Here is a 27,399-nt window from a genome sequence, read left to right on the forward strand (position 1 = left end):
TATTTTTGAAAATAGTCATGATTCATAGAACCAGACTAGTACTCTTGCTTCTATGGTGACCTCTCAACTACATTTTGGTTACTGGATAAACTCAGATCATGTAAGCTCATTTAGAAAAATCAACCCCCCCCCCCCCCCAAAATAAGAAAGAAATTTTGTTCAAGTTTGATACCTTACAAACATTCAAAGAAAAAAAAGAAAAAAATAATAAGGGATAAAAAATAGTTATCGTGAGTGGAAACTAGCAATTCATCCATTTGAGACCGAGTTAGGTTACTAAGGAAATGAATGCTATGCTTCTCTTGATACTGAGTATTCCTTTGAGACTTTGTGTAGACGATGCATAACATTTTTTAGGGGAACGAACCTTGCGTGTGGCAGGTAAGTGTCTATCACCGGAAGTATGAGGAACACGGTTAAATGAAAATTTGACTAGGCTTAGAGATTGACACTTGAAAAAGTTAAGCCACTTATTACACTGAGCATGGAGAACTTCTACTTAGGCCACACTCAAACAATTTTTGTATCATTCTCATCAATGAAACTATATGATAGGTTTATATTGATTCATTAGGAATTATTACATGCCATCTACACACAAAAATCTAGATTACGGGTTTTTCTTGAGGACAAGCAAAGGTTCAAGTCTGGGGGTGTGATGTGCATTGATCTTATGATCATTTATACATGTTTTGACGCACATTCACTTACTTTATTCACGTATATTCTATTCATGTTCACCTCTCTTAGCATATATTCAGCATAAATACTCTTTTATTCAGAGATCTACTCTTTGTGTGTTTTCTTGTTGACAGGACGCGATTTGGAGCAAAAACGATGCTTAAATGGAGTCTAGAGATTCCAGAGTGTTCGGGTCATGTGGAACTCACATGCGCATGTCAAAATCAAGTTTCTTCAAAGTTCTGGCCGTGTGGAGACCACATGGCCATGTGGAGGCCATGTAGGGGGTGTTTTGAGGCTGTGTGAATGTCACATGACCGTGTGAAGGCTGTGTAGAATTTTTAGCACTGCAGACCAAATGTAAAATGGTCATAACTTTGTACTAGTTTGGAGTTTTAGGCTGTTCTTTATACCAATTTGTAGATAACTTCAAGATCTACAACTTTGACTAAGACCTCAACTCAAGAATACCACGTTAAGATGTGCTAAAATGATCTACGTTCCCACACGACCTTGATACATGGGCGTGTCAATTCTGCACGGTCGTGCGATGTAACCAGAGCAGAAGGAAGGCACGGTCGTGTCAATTCTGTATGGCCATGTCGTGTAACTAGAGCAGAAGGAAGATACGGCCGTGCGGATCTCGCACGACCGTGCCACTTAACCCGAAGGGAGGAGGAAGTTTACCGTGCGAATCTTGCACAACCGTGGCACGGGCCGTGCGACGCCCGTGGCCTAACTTATAAAAGGGTCAAGAACCCTATTCTTGGGGGCGTCTTTGGTTTGGGACTTCATCCCTCTCCTTGGGAAAGGGTTCTCTCCTTCGGGGGAAAACCCTAGAGCTTCATCCACCGTCATCCCTTTGTTGGTTGCTACTCGAAATATCATACTGGTTTCCCTGTACAAAAATTTTGTACAAGTCCTGAACCTTTCCTAACAACCTATTGTGTTATTTAGAAATTAAACTTGAAATCTCAAACAGAACTTAACATTATTGATTCCAAGTTTAACTTATCTATTCTTAGAGGTTTAGACTTGGATCGCAAACGATGCTTAACATTATTAATCCAAATTCACCCATGTTACAAAGTTGATTAAATATTTATTTCAAAGATCGGCTTTCAGGTTAAACATGGTGAGGCACTAGGCCTTCTTGGTTATGGGATCATCCACCACTTCCTAGAAAAAACCTTTCAAAGAAATTCAATATTTAATCCCCTTATATTAACCCTAGGTTTAACCACTAAGAACAATCGAATCACAAGATCGAAAAACAAAAGAAACACAAAACCGAAATATAAAATCGATTGCCTAAAACCAATAGCCTCTTGTGTTTGGTATTTCAAAATCCATACAAAGAAAAACTAGTATGATGCGGAATAAAATAACTAGTTATACCTCTCTTTGTAAACAAAAACCTCTTGATCTTCTATTGTATTCCTCTCCTTCTCTTAGGCGTCGTGTGGGTGATGATCTACCAAGAAGAAATCCACCAAAACCTTCTACTCTTTCAAGTTTCGGCCACCACCACAATGCTCAAGGGATGCTAGAAAACAATGCCTCCTTTCTCTACTTCTTCACCTCCAAGCAACCGGCCACCAAGAGCTCCACAAGAGTTAATGCCACCGACCACAAAGAAGAAGAAAAGGAGAAGAAGAGAGGGCCGGCCACCAAGGATGGAAGAGAGAACAATAGAATAGGGTTATCTCATGAAGGCATCCTTTACCTCTCTTTTATAATCCTTGGTGAATCCAAAAAAAGGAAAGTTTTATAAAATAAAACTTCCTTTTATTCCTCAATATGGTCAGCCACAACATGTTTAAACAAATAAGGAATGATTTTAAACAAAAATTAAAATCTCTCTTTTAAAACATCCCTTTTGTGGTTAGCAATAAAAGGAATGTTTTATAAATTAAAATCACTCTCTTTTAAATCCTTTTATGGATATCTATAAAAGATAAGATTTTAAAAAATAAAACTCCTTTTATATCATGGTTACAAAAAAGGAAAGTTTTCTTAAAAATTAAAATCTTTCTTTTAACATTATACATATCTACAAATAAGGAAAGATATCTAATCTCTCTTTTAATCCTTTGTAGAAAATCTATAAAAGGAATGATTTTAAAATTTAAAACTCTCTTTTGAAACCATGTGGATAAAACATAAAAGGAAAGATTTTATCAAAATTTTATTTTTAATAAAACTCCCTTTTCCTTTCCTTACTTGGTCGGCCCCTTGCTTGGGAACCAAGCAAGGCTTGGCTAGCCTTAGCTCTAGCTCCAAGCTTGGCTTGGTCGGCCCCTTGCTTGGGCTCCAAGCAAGGATAGGGGCCCACCCCTAGCATGGGCTAAGAGGCTAGGCTTTGGGTGGATATAAGGCTTTATATAAGAGGCTACAATAGGGACCGAGAGAAGGAATTGGTTTTAGTCTCCCGATGATCTTGAATTTCCCGTGTTCGCCCCGAACACTCAACTCAAGTTCATCAATAATAACTCATACCACTAAAGAGCTACTATTGAACTACCACACCAATCTCAAATTACATTATGGGCTCCTTCTTATCATGAGTGTGTTAATCTCCCTGTGTTTAAGATATCAAATGCCCATTAATTAAATGAGTTACTGACACTCACTCAATTAATATCTAGCTCTAAGAATAATACCACTCAACTTTATTATCATGTCAGACTAAGTCCACCTGTAGGGTTTACATGACAATCCTTATGAGCTCATCTTGGGAACATCATCAACCTAGATCACTAGGACACAGTTTCCTTCTATAACCAATAACACACCATATAAATAATATTATTTCCCAACCTATCGGGCCTTTTTGATTTAACAAGCTAAATCTCACCCATTGATAAGTCAAAGAAATAAATACTAAGTATACGTGCTTGTTGTTATATCGGGATAAAGAGTACACACTATCATAATAACTGAGGTTATGTTCTTTTATGCAGTCAGTATAAAAAGAACAACCTCAAATGGTCCTATTAAATACACTCTATGTTTACTAGTGTAATTTTATAGTTAAAATAAACTAATATCAAATTACACTACGACCATTCCAATGGTTTATCCATTTTTATTTTGGTCGTGAGCGACTATTTATAATTTATAAGAAACTGATAACATGATCTTCTGTGTCACACCAAACACCATGTTATCTATAATATAAATTAATTGAACAATTACATTTAACATAAATGCAGACACTTGACCAATGTGATTCTTATTTCATAAAATAAATATTTACAAAAAGCTAGGCTTTTACTATACACTCTAACAATCTCCCACTTATACCAAAAGACTATGCTGCCATATACACTGCCATACATCTGATTCCTATCCCCTCAACATGCCGATCAAACGCTCTCGCCAGAAGGGCCTTAGTGAAAGGATCTATCATGTTATCTGCTGATGTAATCTTGGTGACAACAACTTCTCCTCGCTTTACGATGTCTCGTATCAGGTGGTACTTATGCTCAATGTGTTTACTTGCCTTATGAGCTCATGGTTCCTTCGAGTTTGCTACTGCACCACTATTATCACAATAAATTGTGATAATTTTGAGCAAACCAGGAATCACATCTAAGTCCATTAGGAAGTTCCTAAGTCATACAGCTTCTTTGGTTGCCTCAGAGGCTGCCACATACTCAGCTTCCATGGTAGAGTCCGAAACGCATTTCTGCTTAACACTCCTCCATGATATGGCTCCACCTCCCAAAGTAAACACATAACCTAAGGTAGACTTACTATTATCCTTATCTGATTGGAAGTCTGAATCCGTGTAACCCATAGGGAGAAAAATTGTTTGCTTGATAAACCAGCATATAATCTCTAGTCCTTCTCAGGTACTTTAATATATGCTTTACCGGAGTCCAATGTCCTTGTCCTGGATTACTTTGATATCTGCTAACCATGCCCACAGGAAAACAAATATCTTGTCTTGTACATAGCATTGCATACATTAGGCTTCCCACAACCGAAGCATAAGGAACTGCCTTCATGTCCTCTATCTCCTTTGATGTCTTAGGAGACATCTCTTTAGATAAGGGTACTCCATACCTAAAAGGTAAGAAACCTTTCTTGGAGTTTTGCATGCTAAAACGAGCAAGGATTGTATCAATATATAAAGCTTGGGATAAGCATAACATCTTTTTCTTACGATCCCTTATTACTTTGATCCCAAGAATATGTCTGCATTCTCCCAAGTCCTTCATATCAAATTTCTTGGACAACCATACCCTTATGTTTGATAACACCTTGACATTGTTGCCAATTAACAAAATGTCATCTACGTATACTACAAGAAATACCATCACGTTTCCCTCACTCTTCTTGTATACACAAGACTCATCCAGATACTGAATAAATCCATAAGACTGGATTACTTCATTAAACTGGATGTTCCAATATCTTGAATCTTGCTTCAATCCATAAATGGACTGTTTGAGCTTACAAACAAGATGCTCTTTGCCCTTTGTAATGAACCCCTCTGGTTGCTTCATATGGATGTTTTCTTCAAAACTTCCATTAAGGAAAGCTGTATTGACATCCATTTGCCAAACCTCATAATCCATATGAGCAATAATAAATAAGAGTATCTGGATAGACTTAAGCATAGCTACTGATGAAAAGGTTTCCTCATAATCGATTCTCTCTTTCTGAGTATACCCCTTCGCAACAAGCCTTGCTTTGAAGGTTTCCACCTTCCCGTCTATCCCTCTTTTCCTTTTGTAGACTCATTTACATCTAATGGCTTTTACACCATTTGGTGGTTCTATAGCTCCTAGACTTGATTAGAATACATGGATTCTATCTCAGAGTTCATTGCTCTTTACTAAGATGTTGCATCTTTATCTTAGAATGCTTCATCATATGTTCGGGGATCAGGTTCATGTTCACCAAGGATCAAGTCCAAAGACTCTCCCAAATAGATGAATCTATCAGGTTACCTCACAACCCTCCCTCTACGACGAGACACTGTCTGAAATTGTGCATCATTTGTGACACGTGCTGCAGTTTCTTGTGGTACTTCATCTTGCACTCTTGGTACTAAGTTAGACGTATCCTCTCTAGTTTCCTCAAAAATAATTTTACTCATGGGCTTGTGATTTATTACATAGTCTTCTTCTAAAAATTGAGCATTGGTGCTAACAATGACCTTTTGATCTTTAGGACTATAAAATAAACTACCTTTCATTCCTTTGGGATAACCCACAATCAAGCGTACTTCTGTACATGATTCCAACTTATCAGTGTCTCCCTTCAGCACATGTACTGGACTACCCTAAATTCGAATATGTTTCAGACTAGGCTTACGCCCATTCCATAATTCTATAGGAGTAGAAGGTACTGACTTAGAAGGTACCATATTTAGAATATACACTATTGTTTCCAGAGCATATCCCCAAAACGAATTTGGTAATTCTGAATAACTCATCATCGATCTAACCATTTCCATAAGAGTCATATTCCTTCGTTCTGTCACACCATTCTGTTAGGGTGTACTAGGTGCAGACAGTTGGGATTGAATCTCATCCTCTGATAAGTAACTCCTAAACTCTCGTAAGAGGTACTCGCCACCATGATTAGACCGTAGTATCTTGATACTTTTACCATGACGTTTCTCCACATCAGCTTTGTATTCTTTAAACTTATCAAAGCACTCAGACTTGCTGCGCATCAAGTAAATGTATCTGTATCTCGAATAGTCGTATATAAAAGAGACAAAATATTTGAAACCACCTCTCGCCTGGATAGTCATAAGTCCACACAAATCAGAATGAACCAATTCCAACAGATCTTTTGCTCTATACCCCTTGGCCTTAAAAGATCTCTTGGTTATTTTTCCTTCCAAGCAAGATTCGCAGGTTGGAAAATTTTCCACCACCAATGAACCCAAAAGTCCATCAATAATAACTCATACCACTAAAGAGCTACTATTGAACTACCGCACCAATCCCAAATTATATTATGGGCTCCTTCTTATCATGAGTGTGTTAATCTCCCTGTGTTTAAGATATCGAATGTCCATTAATTAAATGAGTTACTGACACTCACTCAATTAATATCTAACTACAAAAATAGTACCACTCAACTTTATTGTCATGTCGGACTAAGACCACCTGCATGATTTAAATGATAATCCTTATGAGCTCATCTTGGGAACATCATCAACCTAGATCACTAGGACATAGTTTCCTTCTATAACCAACAACACACCATATAAATAATATTATTTCCCAACCTATCGGGCCTTTTTGATTTAACGAGCTAAATCTCACCCATTGATAAGTCAAAGAAATAAATACTAAGTATACTGTAGGACCGTTGGGCCGGATAGAAGGGTTGATAAATAACCTGTCAATTAAAAACAGATAACCCTTCCTCGAACGATTAAGCTAACACTTGTAAAATGAATTAAGTAGATAAATAGAAGCATAAAAGAAAAGACAAGGCGCCAGATGTTTACTTGGTTACAACCGATGTGGTTGTTAATCCAAGGAAGATTAAGCTCAAAAACTCCTTCAGGCGGAGAAGCCTCTTACAGCGTTTAGGCACAGAAAACAGAAGCTTAACTACAACTAAAGCATACAAGTGTTTGGAAATAGAATGATCGTGATTGTTCAAAAGCTTCTGGACCAAGGCTATATTTATAGCCTTGGTGCGCCTGAAGGGTTCGGCGCTACTGGGGATAAAATTTATCCCCAGCGGTTGGATCGAGTCAAAGCTCGATCCGTGAAAAGTCACTAGGCGCCCAGACTCCGGCGCCCAGATTCAGGCGCCGGGCCAAAAGTCAACCCAATTGACTTTTGGTCCGTGCTCTCTTCTCCGGTTCAGCTCGCCGCTCGTCTCTCCGGCTCGCTTGCTTGGGTGATCTCGACATCCGGAATAGGGCTCACCCGAACACATCTTCCGGTCTTCTCGAGCGTGCTTCCCTCGGCTTCTCCTCGGAATTGCCGCGTGTCCCTTCTCGTCACCAGCGTACTCATCCAAGAACTTTGTCCCTCGGTCGCACCCGACCTTCTCGCTGCGTCTCTTGCTCCCCGAGCAATCTTCCGCTCCGGCTTTCGTACCTCGGAACCACCGTGCGCACTTCCTTCTCGTTCGTCGGTGTACTCTTCCGCAGCGCCTCGTCCCTCGGATGCACAGCGTGTCATCCTTCTCGCTAGCTGCGTCTTCCGCTCGAGTACCTGTGCTTCTAAGCTCCTGCACACTTAGACACAAGGTTAAATACAACGCAGGACCTAACTTAACTTGTTGATCACACCAAAACAACCTTGGGGTTCCAACAATCTCCCCCTTTTTGGTGTGATCAACCCAAGTTAAGCTAGGGTCAAAAATAGATATGAAGTTAAACAATTTATTGCAATAATGCGCAACAAGATAGAAAAAATTAAATTTCAGAAATTTTTAATTTTCAATTTGTACCTCCCCCTAGACTTATACTTTCCTTCTCCCCCTTTGATCACAATAAAATGGGGTTTAAAATTCTAAGGGTTTAAAGACTTAGGAAATTTTGAAAAGTTATCTGTTAAAATATTTCTAAGTCAACAACAGCTTTTTGAAAAGTTTCTAAGTTAAAAAAAACTTTGTAAGCCCAGAAAGACTTTTATGCAAGAAAATTTAAACATTAAAAAAAATTTCTATGCATTTATTTATTTATTTAGTTCTTAATTCTATTTATCAGAAAGTTTTAAATTTCCATTTTAACTTGTCATAATTTCTTAAATCAATCTTTTTCAGATTTAAAATCGCAAGTATTAAACATGTAAAAATTTGTATCATGTTAATTTCTATTTTTTGAATTTTTACTTCACAAAAATATTTGAATAGCATAAATTTTAACTTGATAAAATTTTTCGACAATATAAACAATTCTTTCAGTAATGTGCAAAATTCGTTTGAAGGAATATTTTGTAATTTGCAAGAATTTTTTAATAATAAGAGTTTGCAGGAATCTATTAATAATAGATTTCTTAATCTGAAAATTTTGTTTGATGAATCAATTTCTAATTCACAAAACTTTTTCAGTAAAGTATTTTGTAATTTGAAATTTTTAGAACCGGGAAAAGTTTTCGATAATATTTCTAAGTTGCATAATTCTTTCGTAAAAATATTTTGTAATTTGCAACAATTATTCGACCGAAGATTTTCTAATCCGAAAAGTTCTTTCGATAATTCAAATTTTAGTTCACAAAAATCTTCAGGTAATTTGATTAATTGAATCAGTTGTTCAGAGGGTAGAGGCCATACCTTACTTACCTCGTCGGCCGTTGGTTCTCCCCCTGTTGAATTAATTTCTTCCAAAGATTCTCCCCCTTTATCGATCTCGGGATGTACTTCGGTTGTTGGGGCTGTCTTGGTAATTTCTTACGTCTCAGACGGCTCGATGTCTATTGAGGAGACGACTACAACCGGTTCTTCGTAGAGCATTAAGAACTTTTCCCAAAGTTCTTTCGCGCTTTTGTACTCTCCGACTCTGTCGAAATCTTTAGTTGATATTGCGCTTAGAATGTGAAACTCTGCCCGAGCATTCGCCATGGACTCTTCACGTTGCTTCTCGTTCCAGAGGCGTATGCCGATTTTCTCTCCGTTCGTGTCTTTCGGTGCTTCATAACCTGTTTTCATTATTAGAGAAATACCAATATCAGAGTTAAGAAATACCGTCATTGGTTGCTTCCAAGAAGCAAGCTCCCCCTCGAATGCTGGTGGGTAGTCGCTAGCTCCGGCCATTGTTTTGTTGCTTCAGACGGCGGTTAGTCCTTCTGAGGCGTACTTGGCTCTGATACCACTTGTAGGACCGTTGGGCCGGCTAGAAGGGTTGATAAATAACCTGTCAATTAAAAATAGACAACCCTTCCTCGAACGATTAAGCTAACACTTGTAAAATGAATTAAGCAGATAAATAGAAGCATAAAAGAAAAGACGAGGCGCCAGATGTTTACTTGGTTACAACCGATGTGGTTGTTAATCCAAGGAAGATTAAGCTCAAAAACTCCTTCAGGCGGAGAAACCTCTTACAGCGTTTAGGCACAGAAAACATAAGCTTAACTACAACTAAAGCATACAAGTGTTTGGAAATAGAATGATCGTGATTGTTCAAAAGCTTCTAGACCAAGACTATATTTATAGCCTTAGTCGGGGCGCCTGGAAGGGTTCCGGGCGCCCTGGGGGGGATAAAATTTATCCCCCAACGGTTGGATCGAGTCAAAGCTCGATCCTGTGAAAAAGTCACTTCCGGGCGCCCGGAAGGGTTCCGGGCGCCCCAGACAGCTCCGAGCGCCCTGGACAGTTCCGGGCGCCCCCGACAGTTCCGGGCGCCTCGGAGCCAAAAGTCAACCCAATTGACTTTTGGTCCGTGCTCTCTTCTCCGGTTCAGCTCGCCTCTGGTCCAGGTCTTTCTGCTCCGGCTCCGCTTGCTTGGGTGATCTCTGACATCCGGAATAGGGCTCACCCGAACCCATCTTCCGGCCTTCTCGAGCGTGCTTCCCTCCGGCTTCTCGTCCCTCGGAATTGCCGCGTGTCCCTTCTCGTCCACCAGCGTACTCATCCGCAGACTTCGTCCCTCGGTCGCACCCCGTGCCGACCTTTGCGCTAGCTGCGTCTCTTGCTCCCCGAGCAATCTTTCGCTCCGGCTTTCGTACCTCGGAACCACCGCACGCACTTCCTTCTCGTCCGCCGGTGTACTCTTCCGCAGCGCCTCGTCCCTCGGACGCACAACGTGTTGTCCTTCTCGCTAGCTGCGTCTTCCGCTCGAGTACCTGTGCTCGTAAGCTCCTGCACACTTAGACACAAGGTTAAATACAATGCAGGACCTAACTTAACTTGTTGATCACACCAAAACAACCTTGGGGTTCCAACATATACGTGCTTGTTGTTATATCAGGATTAAAAGTACACACTACCATAATAACTGAGGTTCTATTCTTTTATGCAGTCAGTATAAAAAGAACAACCTCAAATGGTCCTACTCAATACACTCTAAGTGTACTAGTGTAATTTTATAGTCAAGATAAACTAATACCAAATTACACTATGACCATTCCAATGGTTTGTCTATTTCCATTTTGGTCGTGAGCTACTATTTATAATTATAAGGAACTGATAATATGATCTTCTGTGTCACACCAAACATCATGTTATCTACAATATAAATTAAATAGACAACTACATTTAACATAAATGTAGACATTTGACCAATGTGATTCTTATTTCATAAAATAAATGCTTACAAAAAGCTAGGCTTTTAGTATACACTCTAACACGCCTTGACGTTCCGTCCATCTCCAAAGCAAGGAGGCATCTCCAAGACATCGGAAACCTCAGCAAGCATCTCTACTTCCCCTTATTCTCACATCACCGGTTGTAAGTATGCTTTACTTTATGTTTTGGGGTTGTTGTTCCCTCACAATGGAGTAGATCTCCTTTTCTATGGATGTAGGGAGTAGTTTTGATGTATTGATTGATGTATGAACTAGTGTACGCTAATTTCCTTGTTCAATGAAGGTTTTATGCCATGCTCTACTTATGTTGTGCCTCTTATGTGTTTGATAAAGCGTGTGAATGGTATAAGTATGTAGACATGAGGGATTTATCTCCTTATTAAGGTTGCTACTAGACTGGACAATCGGGGGGGGGGGGGGGGGGGGGGCCTTAGTGACAGAGGATACTCATTCAACCGGACATATTATGCCCTTAGTGACAGAGGACATCGATACTTACCCAATTTCTAGAGTCAAAAGGTCTTAACATAGGGATTAATCCTTAAACATGGAGGGTAAGGAAGTGACTATGCATTAGGGACATAATCCTACATCATAATGAAATTGAAATCCTAGATTCCATCTCCCAAAGCTCAATTCCCTCCAAGATCGATTCTCTCATCCTTCTCTTTCTCTCTTCAATCACTCTCATTAGTTTGCAAGCGACAAAGCCAACTTTCGGCCATCTAGATAACTTACTTTGCGACATCTCTAGTGTTTAATCAACAGTCCCTGTGGATTCGACAAATCTTATATATTTCTGACGACGAAACCGTATACTTGCAGTTTGTAACACTAGCTGAGGCTATCCTCCCGGCTTTCATGTACATAAATACTTGCCTGACCAGAGCAGTTTTAACTAAATTAGGAGAAGACCTATTAAGAGATCGTCGTCTTAACCGTCCCTTCTCCTCTCTCAGTTTACTCCCTCCAATTGAACCAACCAAAGAACCCTCCAGCTCACCAGAGCAGGAAAATCCCTTCATGGTTAGGTGTAAAAAATCTCGCACTGAAACATCGGGTCCATTTATATCCACCATACCTACTATTGAGCAGATTCCCATTACTTCCTCTGAAATCTCCTATGCTAGAGGTAAGGATCCTACGTCCTTTACACATATTCAATCTTGTTCTGCACTCAATATGATGAGATCTTATCCCTGTGTCTTGTACTGTTCCTTCAATTGTTTCTACTTTTGAGACGGCACTAGGCGTCCCTATAACTTCATTGCCCCTTCTTCAGACTTTTACTTCTTCTCCAACTAGGCTGCATACTAAGAGAATACCTTGCAAGAGATCAGCTATTTCTATACCCACTGAAACACCCATTGAGCAAGATCCCACATTGATCAGTCATACACTCCCTAATCCACCTTCTCAGGTTCTCCGTTAGTGCTTGAACTTCCTCTTACTTCTTCCCCAAGGCCCCTAACTTCTACTAGTTCCTCCCTCCTTTTTTAAACAATTCCATGGGCTACCATCCCAATTAGAACAAACATCTACTCCTCCCTCATATGGGCTACTCCAGATGAAAGGTTCCTTAGCTGAGTCATGGCTACACTCTCAAGCACACATGGAAAGGAATACAATCTCTGAACGTGTCGATGATCACAACTGTTAAGCTATCGCAGTAACTTTCTAATTAAATTTCCTTGGTTTATGGCTATAAAGTGTAATTATATTGTTATCTTATCCAGTTCTATGCCTCGAGCTTACATTTAGGCCAACTGGCTATGGATCTAGAAAGGGCCAACAAAGTTCTGAAAGATAAAGTGGAGGAATTACATACCACTTCCACCCTTCCTAATGATCATGATATTTCTAGAAAGGGCCAATCCTTTTTAGATATTTTCGTTATTGATTGTGATCACTACAACAAAAATCCTCATAGACATCGGTTTTCCACCGCTATCTATTACATTTTCGACCGATGTCTATGAAGGCGATGTAAAAGATCTGTCATTTTAGACATCGGGTTAAAACCGGTGTAGTATCACTTAACGACACCGGTTTTCGAATCGATTATTAATCGGTGTAGTATCACTTAACGACACCATTTCATCAACGGTGTAAAACCGATGTAATATTATATGTTAATAACATCAGTTTTGGCAGCGGTATACGACCGATGTAATATTAGTTAATGACACCGATTTTACAACGGTGGAAAACCGATGTAATATCAGTATTGTTTAACGACACAAATTCGATTCCCAAAACAATGAAAACCAATAGTATCCAAGAAAATACACAAATATTCATAAATTATACAAATATTCTTCTTCCAACAGTATCCATAAAATACACAAATATTCACAAATTACATAAATATTCTTCTTACAACAGTATCCATAAAATATACAAATATTCTTTTTACATCAAAAGCTAATAGATATTGTACACATCAAGGTAGAACATCGTGAGTCAAAAATCAAGTTGAGGCTACATTAAATTATGAGAATTAGAATTTGTTCAACTTGCTATACTGCTCCATTCTTCTTGCGCCTTTCATTTCCCTAATCTCACCACTTTTCGCCTTCAAATGGCTAGTTTTCTGAGTTAAAACATCCACTGTTCTAATCTGTCAAACAAAAGTATCATTTGATCTACTTAACTACAGTAAAGAACAAAAACAGAATAATTATACATGCTGCAGAAGTCCTAGAATATCACCATCAGAAAGAAATTGATATGGGACAATATACACAATTTACATTCCATGCAAATGCATGCATCATCCAAAGTTTTCAAAAAACAAATACCTTTCCTACTCAAATGTAATCTAGCATGCATTCAGCCCACTCGAACCACACTTCATCAATTTCAACTCAGGAGTACTTGAGATTTGTAAACTGTAAAAAACACATAAATAAGATATTAGTAAACCAAGACAAAAAATCATAGTTGAAAAAGTAGTAAGAGCACCAGGTAACAAGATGACTAATTTGAATGCTTAAAAAGAGACACATTCATCATTTATCTCAACCACATCATATAGTGATAGATCTATCATTCCTGGGAACTTAATATATTCCAAACCAGAAATTATTGCAACAAAGTTTTCTCATAGTTGCAATTTAATTAATCAGTACTTGATGGAGGTTCAATCTTTTCATATTCAGAATATCATTCAAACGCCCTGGTGTAGCAACAATGATATCAGCTCCATAATCCAACTCTCTTAACTGGGGTCCTTTCTGAGCACCTCCATACAAGCAATAGACAAACATAATAAAAGAAAAGAAAAAAATACATCACATAAGAAAATATAATTAAATACTGCTTGTTATCTTGAATTTCCCATGACGGGTACTCAGCATAACCATCTCATTCCACTGTAAAACAATGACATTTTCTAAAGCATAATGGCTGCACATAGTTAGTCCCAAGACATCTCTCCATGGTCTCATGGCATAAAATGCTAACTAGTCAACACGAATTTCAAACTTTATCCTCTTCGAGCTAGCTAGGCTTATGAAATCATTTTTAAGAACAAACTTGACAAATTCAAGACTGTTCTTTCAACCAAACATAAACTTTGTAGAACTAGAGGAAATCAAATGAAAGATCAGATCATAAACCCACAAGTAGGACAACTGGAGCAACGAATATCTAAAAGGGATCTATCTACTTGTTCATCTCACATAAGAGAAGTTCAAAGACTACATAGAAACACATCAAGAACCACAAGAAAAGCACAGCAACAGCAAGATCTGATATAATGAGGGAAAAGCTAAAAGAAGTTCATAATCAATAAAATCAAAAATATGAGTTTGTATTATTACCATTGCTGGAAGTGAATTCTTGTGGTCAACGCCAAAATTTTCAATTATATCTTTCATATATCGCATGATATAAAAATCACATTGCTCCGCATCTGGTTGTTGAGGAGCCTATGTTAGAAAAGAAATATTGGAATAACTCCTTCAAGGATAGTGAAACAGTTGCTAATCAAGAGGGCATACCTTGACAACTACCCATGTTGGTTGTTTTTTCCCTTTTCTTCCCGCCTTCGCATTATACATTTTCAAGGCCCTTCATGCATATAACCTATGGGAATTGTATTGCCACATCAAAATACATCCATGTTTCAATAAAGGTAAGAAAAGAAGCCAAAAAACTTATATGTTGACAACATATTTCCAATCTTGATCACGAATGCGGTGACTAAGAGGATCCAACAAAAAATTAATCTCCTTCTCAACATTGATGATAGTCAAAATCCAGTGAAAACTACACAAAGAAATATAATTAGTGTATATATGCATCTTGCAAGTTCTCAAAATATGCAAGTGAGAGTGATATATAATGTTATTCTTACTCACCCAACATTGCATGGCACAACAACCAATTGACTAGTTCTTGGATGAAATTTTTATTCTAATTTCTTAATGGTACATACTCCACAGGCACTGGATCCACCAATCTGAAATCCTGCAGCAACATCTTTTCCTGCATCTTTCTATATAGATGCCTACAATTGGAAAATATCCCAAAAAAATGATGAAATCTAAATTAATGAAACACATAAATAAAGTCCAATTCGATTGAAAGCTTATCACATATACACAAAAATGCAAGTGTCTGTGATTGGCTTCAATTCACAAAAGGGAATTATGTCATCGCAGTTAACATGATAGTGGCTTCAATGTTCTCATATATCTTTCAAATGTTACTATCATTCTCGTGCGTGAGGTTAAGTTGTGTGGACTAGTTTGGTATAGATGGATATTTCCATTTGAAAGATATATGAGAACATTGAAGCCACTATCATTCTCAATATCGTTGGGATACCCACAAGATGCATCAGAATTAGCACATACAGATCCATTTGTTTCCTCCAAATGATCACCTACTGCATCATATTTTTCATTGTCTCTCTTAACTCCATTTATCCTCGAATCCATTTCAGCACCAATTACCATTGAATCATAATGGCTGCCACCCAAATTCGAAGAATTGGAATGTTGAGACACATAAGAATTGTTGTTGGCTAGTGCTTTCCGTCGACTAGTGTTAGGATCCAAATCTTCTGTTTTCTTAGAAGCAACATTGATGCTTGTATTTGGAGCAGCTCTTGGTGCTGGAACAGGATCTCTTGTGACCCTTCCATATTTGGGTGGCAAGGTCTTTCCATTACTTGATGCCAAGCAGCTTGGGCAATGCCATTCTGCTTTAAGAATGCCTTTGCTGCCATAAGATTGAAGACATTTCAAATGGTTTCCTTTCTCACAAGCATCACAGACAAGCAAACTTTCTGTATCTGAAATCACATTTTTACATATCTGGCAATTTAAAGAAGCATTCATATAGTCACTTGATGGAGGAATCCAGTTTGGGTGATCCAGAACCTTCGATTGTAATATCCTCTGCACACTCTTACCAATCTCATTGTGATTGGTATAAAGAGAAGGTGCATGAAAGAATGCCAAGCCTTGAGTAGGTTGATGTGTAATATGCAGGCCTCCTTGTCCTGCTTGAACTATAGAAGACTTTATTTCCTGATTTTTCATCTGATGAGAAGATTAGCTAGCATTTGCACCGGCAATACCCTCTGACCTAATTGAAGTATGATCCAACAATTTGTTTGGTTGGCTAAACCTTGACACAGTAGCAACAGATGGTGATTGCATGGAAGAGATGGTTGGGATTTTCTGAGGTGGATTTTCAGCTGCAATAGAAAACAAGTTAAGCATGAATGAAAACATTAGGACATGTCCAATATTACACGTAGGGAAAAACCAAATTCCAAACAATAGAGAAAAGGATTCACAAATGAAAAACTAGCCTTTATATTTATGCTAAAAAAAGGATTGAGCCTTTAGCAGACATGTCTTATCAGTATACCAGGCCACACTGCTTGGTACCAAAATAAAAAATAATTAGGAAATAAACACAATTACTGATATTAGTACCACAATTCTATCTCTGACTCATACAATTATCTGTTCTTTATTGAACTGCAGTTATGACTAATACTAGTTCACATAAAACTTTAGTAAAGAAGGCCAAAATATTTTAATACTTTTTAGGAACTTGATAAATTTGAGAAATTAAGCAAAAAGGAAGTAAGAAAAATGATAATGCATTAATCAAGTATTCAAGCCATAACAAAGCAAAGGAAGTCAGAATTTCACAACATTGATAGATAATACGGACAGATATAGTCTAAAGATTTTACCTTGATCTTGTGTCAGATAAGATGGTCCACTAGGTCTAGCATTTAATCCATTATGTGCTGAAGGCAAAGCCTTATCACGGGAACTAGATGAATGTTTAATGGTATTTGACACTAGCTTGCGCATCACTAATCAGTGACTGCTTCAAATTAGGGGCAGCCCAGGCCAGCACAGGAACATGAGATATAGTTGAAGAATTATGAAAGCCTCCAGAGGATGTTGGCATAAGACTCTTGTCCTGTGAAATCCTAGAAGCACCAGATGCAATGGTACCACGAGATTCAGATTTTGCACCAACACTTACTGTAACGACCCAACTCCTGGGTACTAAGCTGTGAGCCGGATCGCTACATTAACTACTGAAACTACTGTGCTGTACTGTGCGGAAACTGGGTAAAATAAAATTTTACTAAACTATTGTAGTTGCCTCTGTTAACTCTGTGAGAGTGAGATTTCATATCCAACTACCTTCTAGATATTCATAGCAATACTGAGGAGGTGAAACTGGAGCTTTGGATCGGTCCGTGGAACGATCCACTGGCACCCACGCGAACACTGGCTGGATCGGTCTACCGACCGATCCAGCTGCTCACTGATCGGTCGGCCGACCGATCAGTGGCTCACTGATCGATCGGCCGACCGATCAGTGACTGCTGAATTCGTCCCGAACTCTCTGTTCGCGGAGGGATCGATCGGCTGACCGATCCTGGGAGACACAGTAAGCTACTGTATCCATCTGGATCGGTCGGCTGACCGATCCAGGAGAAGGAAAAGCACTGGATCGGTCTGCTGACCGATCCAGGTTCTGATAGTCTAATACGAAATCAGAATCTCTGATTTCCAGCACTGATTCGTGCTAAAAATCGCATACAAAAGTTCTAGATACATGAAAAACACTCTAGCATGTAAATACTAACATTCTAAACACGATAAACTAAACAAGACATAATTTACTAAGCTGTAACACCTAGTAACAAGACTAAGTCATAAAACTAGGCATGTTAAGTACTAAAACTGAAATAAAAGCGTATAGATCCCAAGGATCTTTATTCCAAACCCCTTGCACACACACATCATCGTAGCATCGCCCTCCAGCCTCCGCTAATCCACTTTTCTTTTACCGGTATCTGCAGTATAAGAAAAGTAGCATCTATAAGCTAAGAAGCTTAGTAAGAAACCATCTACCTCACAAAAACATGCAACGATGCGATTATGTTTTTAAAACATGCTGTTTGAAAACTGAACTAAGCATGGCAACATGGCATGGCATATAAAAGCATAAACTGGAACTGAAACATGTATAGCATATAAATTGAACATTCTTTAAACTGAACATGGCATACTTATAAACTGAGTATGAAACTGAACTAGTCATGCATATATCTAAATCTGTACATGAAATCAAATCATGTAAACTGAACCTGAACTGAACTGAAAGCTAAATTAGTGTTCTCATCACTAGTTTCAAATTTGAAAACTATACATATAATAGATGAAAATACTAAACATGCTGTTGGGGCCCTGGCAACTGTACTTACTGTGCGCGCATCCCTACGAGACCCGGGATTGCAAATTCCGAATCCAGCAGGGTTACTAGGTTATCTGAACCTAGGGACGACTGTGGGAGTCTAGCCCATGGATATCTGATCCAAGTACAGTGCCAACTGAATAAAAGTAAAATACTGAATACTGTTCTAGGTTATCTGAACCCAGAGGCTACTGTGGGAGCCCACCCAATGGATATCTGATCCATATAGTTGTAATAAATGATAATAACCTGAGTAAAATGTTTCTAATACATTTTACATGCTGTTAGGACGCCTACTGGTGCATCCTTCTGAACTGGGCATTCTACCGAATGCTTGGTGTGCACTAAAAGCACACCCTAAACTGAAAACTGTAAAACTACTGAACTAACGCCAAAACTAACAAGCGAGAGCAATTATACTGCAGGTGAGGGGTTTCTTACCTCAATCGCAAGGTTTTCTTACAATTCCTTTCGCTAGAAATTCCGGTGAAGACAAATTTCTCGACGATTCGCTCGCGTCCACGTGCTCTACTCACGGAGGGAACTTCCTTGTGTTGAAATCGTTGTCTGATGGTAACCTTGGGACCCTAGGAAGAAAGCCCTAGCCTTTCCTTGATGTGGCGCCGAGAGAAGGAGGAAGAAAAGGAGGGGGCGGCGTGACTGGTCTTGGTGAAGAGGGATTTGCCGAACCAAAATAAAATAGCCCAACTCCATCTTAAGTTTATTATTTATATTAAGTGGCTTAATGAACCCAACTCTAATATAAATATATTTGGTTCTCCTTTCTTTCAGCACGGCCCTGCTGGGTTCACCGGTTACTAAACTTATCTGTAAACCATAGGTCTCGGGTTCGATTCCCGCCTAAGCTATTTTACGGTTCCAATTATTTTTGCCACTTCCGCTACTCGAAAAATTCCGGAAAAATATCTAAAAATTCCACAAAAATCATAGAATAATTCTAAAATAAATTTGGGAATTTTTCGGGCTTTACAATCCCCCATACCTTATAAAAAGTTCATCCCCGAACTTAAAACAATTCTGGGTACTTCTGTCTCATGCTGGCCTCTGTCTCCCAAGTCGCCTCTGCTGTTGTGTGATTTTGCCAACTGACTTTGACTAATGGCACTTCCTTGTTCCGTAATTTCTTTACTGCTCGGTCTATTATCTGAATAGGCCGACTGTCATAGCTGAGATCATCACGGACCTGTACCAACTGGGGCTCAATCACCTGGGTGGCGTCTGGAATATGCTTCTTCAGCATGGAGACATGAAATACGTTGTGGACAGCTGACATCTCCTGAGGTAGCTCTAGCTCATATGCTACCTTGCCCACTCTCTTCGTGATAAGGTATGGTCCCACATATCTGGGAGCTAGCTTGCCCTTCTTCCCAAAACGCATGACTCCCTTCATGGGAGCTACTCTGAGGAAAACTGTATCCCCAACTGAAAACTCTAGGGGTCTACGTCGTGTATCAGCATAGCTCTTCTGACGGCTCTGTGCTGTCTCTATCCTCTGGCGAATCTGCTGTATGGCTGCTGTGGTATCTGCTACTAGATCTGTCTGAAGCTCTAGTTCCTTCTGTTCACCACTCTCATACCAGCAGATTGGTGATCTGCACCTCCGCCCATAGAGTGCCTCATAAGGTGCCATGCCGATAGTGGCCTGATAACTGTTGTTGTATGCAAATTCTGCTAGACTCAGATATTTGTACCAACTTCCCTTGAAATCTAAGGCACAAGCCCGGAGCATATCCTCGAGTACCGATTTACTCGCTCCGTCTGACCATCCGTCTGAGGATGAAAAGCGTGTTGAATTTTAACTGGGTGCCCATAGTCGACTGTACACACTTCCGAAGTGTGATGTAAATCTCTGTCTCTGTCGATATAATGGTTCAAGGGACTCCATGCAGCCTGACAATCTCCTTGAGATACAACCGAGCTAATTGCCCATGGAATAGGATATTCGATAGCTAAGAAGGGCCGATTTAGTCAACTCGTCGACTATTACCGGATGGCATCAAACCATTCGTGGTTGGGTAATCCCACTATGAAGTCCATAGAGATATCCTCCCACTTCCATTCTCGAATCAATCTACCGCAGAACCCTCCTGTCGCCGATGTTCCGCCTTAACCCTCCGAGTTAGGCAGATGTCGACGATCTGGCGATATCTCGCTTCATCCTGTGCCACCAAAATTTCTTTAGATCCTGATACATTTTGGTGGAACCGATATGCATCGCATATGGAGTCCTGTGAGCCTCGTCTAGAATCTATTTTCGTAGTTCCTCCTGATCTGGAACACAAAGTCTGTCACCACAGTACACTACCCCACTGGCGGACACTCTGAACTCTCCACTTTCTGATTCTGCTAATCCTTGCTTGATTTTCTGGATTTCAGGATCCTGCTCCTGAGCTGTCTGGATATCATCAAGCAAGGTAGATGCTAAGGACATAGTGAAAAGCTGCCCGACTATAAGCTCGAGACTAAAATTTGTAATCTCCTTCCTTAGGGGTGGTGACATAGCTGCTAAAGATAATAAGGTAGCGTTGGACTTCCTGCTGAGTGCGTTTGCTACCTTATTAGCTTTCCCTGGATGGTAGAGGATGTCTATGTCATAATCCTTGACCAGCTCTAACCATCTGCGATGTCGCATATTCAGATCTTTCTGAGTAAAGAAATACTTCAGACTTTGATGATCTGTATACACTCTGCACTGAGCTCCGTACAAATAATGTCTCCAAATCTTAAGAGCGAACACCACTGCTGCAAGCTCAAGGTCGTGAGTAGGATAGTTCCTCTCATAATCCTTGAGTTGTCTGGAGGCATAAGCGATCACCTTGCCCTGCTGCATCAGTACTGCTCCTAATCCCAATTTGGAGGCGTCACTATAGATGTCGAAGCCGTTTGTGTTTTCTGGTATAGCTAAAATAGGAGCACTGGTCAATCTCCGTTTTAGTTCGCTGAAGCTGTTCTCGCAGTCCTCTGTCCACTGAAATTTCTTGTTCTTCCTGGTGAGAGCTGTCAGTGGGGAGGCTATCCTGGAGAAGTCTTCTACGAACTTCCTGTAGTAGCCTGCTAGTCCCAGAAAGCTTCTGATTTCACTGGCGTTCTTGGGTCTCTTCCAATTACTTACTGCTTCTATCTTGCTGGGATCTACCATAACACCATCCTTGGAGATGATGTGACCTAGAAAGGCTACCTGGTCTAGCCAAAATTCACATTTCGTGAATTTGGCGTACAGCTGGTTCTGCTGAAGGATCTGCAAAACTGTCTTCAGATGCTCTGCATGGTCCTCCTGAGTGCCTGAATAGATAAGAATGTCATCGATGAACACGATGACAAACTTGTCTAAGTATTCTCTGAATACTCTGTTCATGAGGTCCATGAAAGTAGCTGGAGCATTTGTCACGCCGAAAGGCATGACTACGAACTCATAATGTCCGTATCTGGTCCTGAAAGCTGTTTTAGGTATATCATCTTTCTTGACTCTAACCTGGTGATATCCTGATCTAAGGTCAATTTTAGAGAACACCGTGGCTCCCTTTAGCTGGTCAAGTCATCCCCGGGAGAGGGTACTGTTTTTAATTGTGACCTGGTTTAAGGCACGGTAGTCTATGCATAGCATGCTTCCATCCTTCTTCTTCACGAACAACACAGTGCTCCCCATGGTGAGTGACTAGGCGATGAAACCCTTGTCTAGAAGCTCCTGAATTGCTCCTCAAGTTCCTTTTCGCTCACGGAGCCATGCTGATGCAGTGCCTGGAAATTGGATTTGTGCCGGAATGAGCTCTATCTCAAATTCAATCTCCTGTCTGGTGCTAAGCCTGGTAGCTCTTCAGGGAAGACTGCTGGGTAGTCACAAACGACTCGAACCTCTGATGGCTGTTGGTTCTTGTCCTGGCTGGTGTTGACTACATTTGCTCAAAATCCCATGCATCCTGAATCCAATAGCTGTTGTGCTTTCAATGCTGAGAGAAATTTCCTGGCTTTTCTCTTTGGTTTTCCTATGAACTCAAACTGTACTCTTGCTTCAGGTTGGAATATGACCTTCTGTTTACGGCACTCTATAGAAGCGTCGTATCTGATCAGAAAATCCATTCCAAAGATGACATCGTAGTCAGTCATTTCTAGCACTATCAGATCACCAAAAAGTTCCCTGTCTGCTATAATGACTGGCACTGCTCTGAGCCAGTGCGTAGATGTCATAATGTCTCCTGAGGGTAGTGTTGTCAGAAACTGACTATTGAGTACCTCTGGAGGTGTTGCTAATTTCTCAGCAAATGCCCTGGATACATAAGAGTGGGTTGCCCCAGTATCAAATAAGACAGTTGCATTATGTCAGAAATATCGATCGACTGTGACAACCGCCGAGACATTTGCTACGCCCTCTCGTCATGAGAAAATCCTCGCATTCATGATAGCCGGGGCTTTAATCTGCCCGATCGATCTATGGACCATCTAAGGCAAGATACATCGTGTAGCTACCTGGCCGAGCTCCATCTTGTATCTACCGAGGTCGAGGAAGATCGTTTTGTTCGGCATCGCTAGTCATGTGCCCTTCCTCGTCCACATTCAAAACAACCTCGCGTACCCTTGCGGCAAACTCCCGGATGATGTTTCCCACAAGTAGCACACTTGGGATGTTTGGAATGTTTTCCACGGTCCTCCTTTTGGGTCACCGCTTGCGCTTCCTTCCCCTTCTGGAGCTATGTCCTGCTGTCACGAGTACCGAGCCACTTGTCCCTTGGGCTCGTGGAAACTCGTCACGGGTGATGTGCTAATAGTGCTCGGTGATCGAGCACTACTCACTAGCTCCTCGTGGTTTGTGGCCTATGAACGCCACCACCACATTCATGCGATCTCTCGGTCCGAGCATCTTGACGATCAAGCGTACTGTTCCTTCTCTCGAAATGACTAGTTCGGACACGACGGGTTAACTGTTGAATTTCTTCATGGCCTCGAATCGATAGGTTGCCACGACGAAATTTCAGAAACTCGCCATAGTGTTTCGTGATTTGCATGTGAAAGAATTCCTCAAAGAATTCTTTCTCAAGTTGGCCCATGTCATGGTTTACTGGCCACTTCGGTTAAATCGCCCCCACCACATGCGTGCATCTCCTGTTAAATAGAAGGAGGCACACTTCACCTTTTCGTGCTCGCCGTCTAGAAGCTCCATTGTGCTTTCCAGTGTTTTAAACCATGCCCGAGCATCCCATGGTTCGCCGGTGCCCGAGAAGTTCTCGGGCTTAATTCTCCGCACTGGATAAGGTAAGCTTCTCTCTTAGCCCTCGCCATCGGGCCACTGACCGGTACTTCAGCCGAGCCGGTACTACCTGTGATTATCAAGTCGTGAGGTTCTTGATCGGAGTGACCGAGGAGTAGTCTGGTTAGCCTTTAAGGAGGCTATCTCCTGTCGATCGCCAATGAGCCACTAGTGTCAGAAGGTCCGGGAGGCATCAATCGCCGCCTCACGCCGGGCTCACCACGATGCTTTTAGCGGGGACGCCCTCGCATCATTTTCTAAATAGCAGAGAACACATATATATAACTAGGCTATCATGTTATAGTTAACTACTGGTAACATGTTAAATACTATCACTGTAAACATGAATTAATTAACTGCCAACATGAGAGAAAACATGAAAGCACATATAACTGATATGAAAGCTGAAAACAAAATTGAGTGAGAGATGTTCTTACTTGGAAGCTGTAGGCACAATGCTGATGTGTGTGTAGGAAGTAAGGAACACTGCTCTGATACCACTCTGTAACGACCCAACTCCTGGGTACTAAGCTGTGAGCCGGATCGCTACATTAACTACTGAAACTACTGTGCTGTACTGTGCGGAAACTGGGTAAAATAAAATTTTACTAAACTATTGTAGTTGCCTCTGTTAACTCTGTGAGAGTGAGATTTCATATCCAACTACCTTCTAGATATTCATAGCTATACTGAGGAGGTGAAATCGAGCTTTGGATCGGTCCGGAACGATCCACCGCACCCACGCTGAACATCGGCCGGATCGGTTCGCCGACCGATTCCGCCACCGATCGGTCGGTGAGACCGATCTCACCGATCGGCCGGCCGACCGATCGCTGATCGCCGCCCCAACTCTGTCATGGCGGAGGGATCGATCGCCGACCGATCCGGGAGACACAAGAAGTTATCAGATCCATCTCGATCGGCCTACCGACCGATCCAGAGAAGGAAAGCACCGGATCGGCTCGACCGATCCAGTTCGATAGTCCGATACGAAATCGTAATCTTTGATTTCAAAGACCGATTCATGCCAAAAATCGCATACAAAAGTTCTAGATACATGAAAAACACTCTAGCATGTAAATACTAACATTCTAAACACGATAAACTAAACAAGGCATAGTTTACTAAGCTGTAACACCTAGTAACAAGACTAAGTCATAAAACTAGGCATGTTAAGTACTAAAACTGAAATAAAAGCGTATAGATCCCAAGGATCTTTATTCCAAACCCCTTGCACACACACATCATCGTAGCATCGCCCTCCAGCCTCCGCTAATCCACTTTTCTTTTACCGGTATCTGTAGTATAAGAAAAGTAGCATCTGTAAGCTAAGAAGCTTAGTAAGAAACCATCTACCTCACAAAAACATGCAACGATGCGATTATATTTTTAAAACATGCTGTTTGAAAACTGAACTAAGCATGGCAACATGGCATGGCATATAAAAGCATAAACTGGAACTGAAACATGTATAGCATATAAATTGAACATGCTTTAAACTGAACATGGCATACTTATAAACTGAGTATGAAACTGGACTAGTCATGCATATATCTAAATCTGTACATGAACTCAAATCATGTAAACTGAACCTGAACTGAACTGAAAGCTAAATTAGTGTTCTCATCACTAGTTTCAAATTTGAAAACTATACATATAATAGATGAAAATACTAAACATGCTGTTGGGCCCTGGCAACTGTACTTACTGTGCGCGCATCCCTACGAGACCCGGGATTGCAATCCAGCAGGGTTACTAGGTTATCTGAACCTAGGGACGACTGTGGGAGTCCAGCCCATGGATATCTGATCCAAGTACAGTGCCAACTGAATAAAAGTAAAATACTGAATACTGTTTTATTTTACTTTGCTGTTCTAGGTTATCTGAACCTAGAGGCTACTGTGGGAGCCCACCCAATGGATATCTGATCCATATAGTTGTAATAACTGATAATAACCTGAGTAAAATGTTTCTAATACATTTTACATGCTGTTAGGATGCCTACTGGTGCATCCTTCTGAACTGGGCATTCTACCGAATGCTTGGTGTGCACTAAAAGCACACCCTAAACTGAAAACTGTAAAACTACTGAACTAACGCCAAAACTAACAAGCGAGAGCAATTATACTGCAGGTGAGGGGTTTCTTACCTCAATCGCAAGGTTTTCTTACAATTCCTTTCGCTAGAAATTCCGGTGAAGACAAATTTCTCGACGATTCGCTCGCGTCCACGTGCTCTACTCACGGAGGGAACTTCCTTGTGTTGAAATCGTTGTCTGATGGTAACCTTGGGACCCTAGGAAGAAAGCCCTAGCCTTTCCTTGATGTGGCGCCGAGAGAAGGAGGAAGAAAAGGAGGGGGCGGCGTGACTGGTCTTGGTGAAGAGGGATTTGCCGAACCAAAATAAAATAGCCCAACTCCATCTTAAGTTTATTATTTATATTAAGTGGCTTAATGAACCCAACTCTAATATAAATATATTTGGTTCTCCTTTCTTTCAGCACGGCCCTGCTGGGTTCACCGGTTACTAAACTTATCTGTAAACCATAGGTCTCGGGTTCGATTCCCGCCTAAGCTATTTTACGGTTCCAATTATTTTTGCCACTTCCGCTACTCGAAAAATTCCGGAAAAATATCTAAAAATTCCAAAAAAATCATAGAATAATTCTAAAATAAATTCGGAAATTTTTAGGGCTTTACACTTACAGGAAGCTGTTGAGAGGAATGAACTGATGAATGCACGTTTGTTTCCTTGGACACTTCCATCTGTAGAATTAGACCACAAGCATAGGTTATCAGATAAGTTCTGTAGTGACTAAACACTTAAGGAAAATGTCATATCAGATATCTTACATTCAAACAAATTCTACCTTGAAAACTGGAAAGCTAGGTATTTTCAAATGCTGTGCTTTCCAATACAAGCTAAAAAATAACATGGATATCAAGTAACATATTAACAATGCATAATTATCCATATGTAAGCAAAATATAACTAAACCTCATTACAATGTTCAGAAATTTCTTTGTATTTACTTATGGTATAGAAAGAAATAAGAGATTTGACATTGTCATTCCCTTCTTAAAGAACAATAAAACAACAAACATGTTGAAACCACATGATTTTGCTGATTTGACAATGACAATCTTTATGTTTCAATAAAGTTTCAGTATCATGATTATTTTTTTTTAAGAAAAAAAAAAGCATAATCTTAAGCCAATATATGCCCTGTGCTAGATGCTAGAGAGCATTTCAACCAATTCAAGAGTGACAATCTTTACATTTTAATAAAGTTGCAGTATTATGAAATAAACGGCATAATTTACTACTAAAGCATTTTCTTCACTGGATTTAATCTAGAGAGCAAGTCAACAAGAAGAGTAAGTGAATGGAGATTATGACCTGGATCTTTCATAGACCGAACTTTTTAATACGACAGAGAAATGATACAAGGACTTGGGTCAACAACGCAAACAA

The sequence above is a fragment of the Zingiber officinale genome, chromosome 1B (genome assembly GCF_018446385.1).
Source record: "Zingiber officinale cultivar Zhangliang chromosome 1B, Zo_v1.1, whole genome shotgun sequence".
Classification (NCBI taxonomy): Eukaryota; Viridiplantae; Streptophyta; class Magnoliopsida; order Zingiberales; family Zingiberaceae; genus Zingiber; species Zingiber officinale.